This window comes from Apium graveolens, chromosome 7, assembly GCF_009905375.1.
Source record: "Apium graveolens cultivar Ventura chromosome 7, ASM990537v1, whole genome shotgun sequence".
Classification (NCBI taxonomy): domain Eukaryota; kingdom Viridiplantae; phylum Streptophyta; class Magnoliopsida; order Apiales; family Apiaceae; genus Apium; species Apium graveolens.
The window spans coordinates 70,388,789-70,395,224 of record NC_133653.1 but is presented as its reverse complement, the minus strand read 5'-3'; the positions used below and the strand labels follow the sequence as shown (position 1 = coordinate 70,395,224).

The window sequence follows — 6,436 nt, the reverse complement described above, 5'->3', positions numbered from 1 at the left end:
TTTCGAGGTTTATTCTCCGCTGCAATTAATTAACGAAAAATGAAAAGCATACATTCACCCCCCTCTGTATGTATATTTGGACCTAACAAGGTACAGCTGGATTTTGGAGCTATGAGAGGAGTGATACACTTGTGAGAATGAGTGTAAACACGAGTGGAGAGAAGAGTGAAACATATGTGAGGTACACGAAACAGAATCACACACTCACAGTGAGGAAGAAAGAGAATCACCATATCCCATTCCCTATCCGTAAACATTTTTGTTGATACTTCGAGTCTCGAATCTGTTTATGATTGGATCCTAACTATTAGGGACCTAATATTTACATATTGGATTAGAATACTTCGGGACCTAACAAGTTGGGAGCTAACAATTGGTAACAATTTGTGATCTCACATTGGGAGGTGTAAGGAGTTGGGAAGATTGGTGAACATGATGATCAACAATGAAGTCATACTTGTAGCATTTAAAGGGACATGATTGATCAGACTCTGACTTTTTATTTCTTTTCCAACCAAGTAAAATATGAGAACTCCTTCAGACAACAACATACATTCCTTCTTTAAGGGGGAGATAAAAGCTAATATAATAGTTTGGAGGATTCCTCAACTAAGGGGCATAAATAGCAGGGAGGAGGAAAAAGGTAAAACACATGTACACTACACCACACCATTTTTTTTTGTAACTACGGATCCTATTGTACAGGAGAGGTGGTAAACACAAGGTGATTTCCTAGTAATCAGAAGATGTGGGTTGGTTCATCACTATTCCTCATAAGGGGAGAAGCTGTTTTCCAAAAGGGGAGTACCATTAGTTTTTATCTGTGGATCCTATTATATGGGAGAGGTGATAAACGAAGGTGATCTCCTATAAGCAGTTGATTCTCATAGGGGGAGAAGCAAGAGAGATATGTGCTTCTCAACATGAAATGTGGTTGTACAAAAGAAGCTGCTGATGATTACTTCAAGATTGAGAAGTATTATCTGGAAGAGATTTGAAGAACCAAGGAAATGAAGATGAAGCTACATGAAGATCAGTTCAGTGCTAGAGGAACAAGCATCTTTCATTTCAGTTACTCAAGAAATCTGGAAAATGCAGTATTTGATTCAGAAAACCAGTAGCATTATTTACAAGTCCTGGTACATTACTTTTTCTAGTTGTTAATTGAGTTATCCTCTCTATTTAATTTGTTTGTTAGGTTTAACAATCAAATAGGGGGGGATTATTGGTGAGACTGCATAGCTGTATGAACAGTTACGTGATAACTCAACAAGATAACAACACTAGAACATGACAGGTTAATAATACTATGACAACACAAGAAATCAGGAAGAATAAAGACAAGGAAAATATAAAGAATCAAAAGATTAGAAGAAGGTTGGAAGTCTGTTTACAGGTCACTGAAAGAAGTTCATTAATATGTTCATGCCTCAGTGAAGAATAAAGGTTAAAGACTTTCAGGGTTTCAGAAATGATGAAGATTCAGTGTATAAGTGCTACCAAAAGATTTCAGTGTATTGGCATTGATTAAAGATAGACTGTCTGTGAAGCATAGGAATCTGAAGAATTGAAGACATGGTATAGACAAAGGTTAAAGAAGACAATTGCAGTCTTGAAGCTATACTCACTGACAGGAGTTCATTTATATGTTCAAGTGTTGGTAAAAACAGTGAATGAAGTATTCAAGATTGTAGTTGAATGAAGACGTTGTCTAAAGTACCAGAAAGGATTCCAGTGAAAGTACATTTTTTTATTGACAGTCAGTGTTAGAAGCAATGGATATTCAACCAATCTGAATCAACTCAGACACACAAGTCAAATTGAATTAGGTTCTCTCAATGCTAGTTGTTTGTGAACCAGACCAGTGCACCAAACATCTGTATACAAGAAGGGATTTTAATTTAATTACAAAAGAAAGTATTGATACATTGAAGAATGGTTTGACAAGAGCATGAATATTCTAAGTTATACCAGTCTTCTAGTTGGTCTCCACGGAAGTGTTCCAAGTCACTGGTCGCCACATAACTGGTCTCCATAGATAAAATCTCTAAGGCACCACACATGTCTCCATAGAGATTCTCTATGGTACCAGTGGTCTCCATAGGCTCTATTCGCCACAGAAGGAATATGTCTCTACCTGGTCGCCATAGAGCTACATACAGGACTACAAGTGGCTCTCTTGGTCACCATAGAGGTTCTCTTGGTCGCCATAGAAGTCATGTGGTCGCCATAGAGGGTCTCTTGGTCGCCATAGAGTTCATCTTAGTACACTGGTCACCATAGAGGATAACTGGTCACCATAGAGGATTTACCGTCGTCATAGAGCTCTAAAGAGACACTGGTCGCCACAGAAGCTTGCCCTGGTCACCATAGAGGAGTTATATTCATTGATTCATTTACAGCAATTCAAGGACTTGTGTGGACACAGAAATACCACCTGTCCAATTGAATTTATATAAGTCTACACTTTGAAGCAGAATTAAGCAGTTGTTCTGAGTTTTGTTCATCTTCTGTTTCACGAGAGGAGATGAAAACATGAAACAAAGAGTATACAGACAAGCTCAAGCTTTTTAAATATCCGTTTAACTTCTCACCGGAGTAACGTTATAATATTTGATTTAACTCTTGTATATTCTTAGGGGTATTATAATCATTACCCGGTAATTAAATCCTTAGACAAACAAAAGCTAGATCATTGTAGGATTTGATTTGTAAATCTTTGCAGAATCTAGGAACTTTCTTGTTCTTATATTGTAGCCGGTAAATTTATTTATCGGAGTGTAGCAACACCCCTCGAGGATTTATATACGAATATATACTTCCCCGAATATCTTGTGTTCTTCGTTTTATTGTTCCAAACACTATTCCTCTCAAGAACACAAAACCACTAATCGAGCACTAAATGTATATCCGCTAAAGATTCGAAAGAATTTTTAATTTAGTGATTATCGTATTCAACCCCCCTTCTACGATAATTCGGGACCTAACATCTTAGCATTGGATAATAACCATACATTGTTGCTTAGCTGCGTAAATTAAATAGTTAACCAATACAGTCTCTGTGGGAACAAACTAGAAAAGATTCTATAGTACTTGTGAACTCGTATACTTGCATGTATTATTAGCGTGTGTTTAGCGACTAACAAGTTTTTGGCTCCGCTGCCGGGGACTACAGTATTAATTTATAGTTTATGTGCTTGACATCAGTTTTCGTTAAAGTTCATTGACTCGGACATTGTTACTTAATTTTTCCATGTCTTGTTTCAGGTACTCTAGTGAGGGTGTATGCATACGCGTTCACATACTCATAAGAGAACACTGGATAAAGCCGAGGAAGAACTTGTGGTAGTGCGTAAGGAAGTTGTTGAGGATGAACAGAAGGTAGAAGAAGAAGAGAAAGTTGAAGAACAATTGTAGTAGCAATGGGAGATCAAGCAGAAAATCCTAAGGCTTTGATGAACTATGCTCAGCCTAAGATCCATGACATTCAGTCGAGTATCATCAGACCAGCCATCTTGGCTAACACTTTTGAGATCAAAGCAGGCACGATCCATATGATACAGAACTCAGTTCAGTTTGGAGGTTCTCCTTTTGAAGACCCCAACATGCACATCAGAGATTTCATCGAGATCTGCGATACTTTCAAGTTCAATGGTGTGACTGAAGATGCTATCAAGCTGCGACTCTTCCCATTCTCTCTGAGGGACAAAGGTAAGTGCTGGTTATATTCTCTACCACTAGGGTCTATCACTAAATGGGAGGATCTTGCGTAAAAGTTTCTCATGAAATTCTTTCACATGGAAAAGACCGCTGCAATCAGGAATGCTCTTACTCAATTTGTGCATCAAATTGGTGAATCTCTGTGTGAGGCTTGTGATCGATATAAAGAGATGCTAAGGAAGTGCCCATACCATGGCATGCCTGATTGGATGATTATTAATTGCTTCTACAATGGATTGGGTGCTACTTCTAGACCCATGCTTGATGCAGCATCAGGAGGAGCCTTGTGGGCTAAAAGCTATGATGAAACTTATGAACTTTTTGAACTGATTTCTGCTAATGAGTACCAGAATCCTTCCCAGAGACTGACTCAGGAAAAGTAGCAGGAATTCTGGAGTTGGATGCAGCAACTGCTATCGCTTCCCAACTTAAGGCTTTGACGATGAAGGTGGACTCTTTGGCTAATTATGGAGTTAATCAAATCACTAGTGTCTGTGAGCTTTATATCGGTGCCCATGAGACTGATCAGTGCACAATTTTTAGTGAATCAGTGCAGTTCGTGAGCAACTTCCAACGATCGCAGAAACCAGTGCCAACCACCTATCATCCTAACAATCGTAATCATCCTAATTTCAGCTGGAGCAATGCTCAGAATGCGGTTCAACAGCCTTAATAGCAGTATCCAGCTAAACAATACAACCCCCTTGGTTTTTAGCAAACACAGTATGCACCAAGACAACAACTCCAGCTGTAACAAGCTAATGAAAAATCTGAATTGGAGGAGTTGAAGCTTATGTGCAAGAGTTAAGCTGTGTCTATCAAGACCTTGGAAAATTAAGTTGGCCAAATTGCCAATGCCTTGCTAAATCGTCAACCTGGTACATTTCCTAGTGACACTGAAGTTCCAGGAAAGAGGGAAGCTAAGGAGCAGGTAAAGGCAATTACTTTGAGGTCTGGGAAGGTTGCGAATCCCGAACAAACTCAAGAGTTGACTGAAGAAGCTGGGGCTGAGAAAGAAGCAAAACAGCATGATGAAGAAGTGGAACCAAGGAAGACTACTGTTGAGCACACTCCACCTGAGGGTAATACAGGGGAGAAACAGATCTATCCTCCACCACCTTTTCCTAAGAGGATGTAGAAGAAAAAGTTGGACAAGCAATTTGAGAAGTTTCTGGAGGTGTTCAAGAAACTTCATATCAACATAACTTTCGCCGAGGCTCTCGAGCATATGCCTAGCTATGCAAAGTTTATGAAAAGTATTCTCTCTCAGAAGGTGAAGTTAGATGATTTAGAGACTGTTGCTCTCACGAAGGAATGTAGTGCTGTGCTGCAACAGAAGTTGCCTCCGAAGCTTACAGATCCAGGAAGCTTCATTATTCCATGTACTATTGGGAAAGTGTCTTTTGATAGACGCTTATATGACTTGGGAGCTAGCATCAATATGATACCGTTATCAATTTTCAAGCAGTTGGACTTACTTGATCCCAAACCAACTTATATGACCTTGCAGTTGGCCGACTGTTCTATTACATATCCGCGAGGTATTGTGGAGGATGTCTTGGTCAAGGTGGATAAACTTATTTTACCTGTTGATTTCGTCATTCTTGATTTCGAGGAGGATAAGAAGATTCCCATAATCTTGGGAAGGCCTTTCTTGGCAACTGGCCGAACCTTGATAGATGTGCAGAAGGGCGAGCTTACAATGAGAGGGCTGGATCAGGATGTAACTTTTAATGTGTTCAATGCTATGAAATTTCTTGCTGATAATGAGGAGTGCTTGAAAGTGGAGTTGGTCGATTCGGTGGTCACACCGGAACTTGATCAATTGCTAAGGTCTGATGCCTTAAAAATAGCCTTATTGGGGAATTCAGACAGTGGAGATGATGAAGGTGATGAGAAATTACAGTATTTGAATGCTTCTCCCTAGAAGAGGAAGATTGATATGCCTTTTGAATCTCTTGGAATGGAGGAATTAAGCAAAGCTCCTAAACGCCTCAAGCCTTCTATTGAGGAAGCTCCCACTTTCGAGCTTAAGCCTTTACCTGAACATTTGAGGTATGCGTTTTTAGGTGATGCATCTACTCTGCCTGTTATTATTGCATCAAACCTTTCAGGTAGCGATGAGGAAAAGCTTTTGAGGATTCTGAGAGAGTTCAAATCGGAAATTAGATGGACTATAGTAGATATCAAGGGAATCAGCCCTTCTTATGGCATGCACAAAATTCTGCTAGAGGAAGGTAGCAAGCCTACAGTCGAGCAACAAAGAAGACTTAATCCAATCATAAAGGAAGTAGTGAAGAAGGAAATTCTAAAGTGGCTGGATGCATGGATCATCTATCCTATCTCTGACAGTTCATGGGTAAGCCCGGTCCAATGTGTGCCAAAGAAAGGTGGCATTACTGTGGTAGAAAATGAGAAGAATTAGCTTATTCCTACATGGACAGTCACGGGGTGGAGAGTCTGCATGGATAGGAAGCTGAACAAAGCCACTAGGAAGGACCACTTTCCATTTCCCTTTATTGATAAGATGCTTGATAGGTTAGCCGGTCACGAGTATTACTGTCTTCTAGACGGCTATTTGGGTTATAATCAAATTTGTATCGCCCCAGAAGATCAGGAGAAGACTACCTTCACTTGTCCATTTGGTACTTTCGCCTTCAGACGAGTTTCTTTTGGTTTGTGTGGTGCACCAACCACTTTTCAGAGATGTATGATG

The 6,436-nt window shown here is 39.7% G+C and overlaps 1 non-coding gene across 1 annotated transcript; it reads right to left on the bottom strand.

Annotated features, from left to right (window-relative positions):
* Positions 1-3,812: 3,812 nt before the first annotated feature.
* On the bottom strand, positions 3,813-3,919 carry LOC141676368 (small nucleolar RNA R71). Its single transcript, XR_012556962.1, has one exon. It is a non-coding gene; the product is annotated as a small nucleolar RNA R71 (small nucleolar RNA).
* Between the last annotated feature and the right edge of the window lie 2,517 nt (positions 3,920-6,436).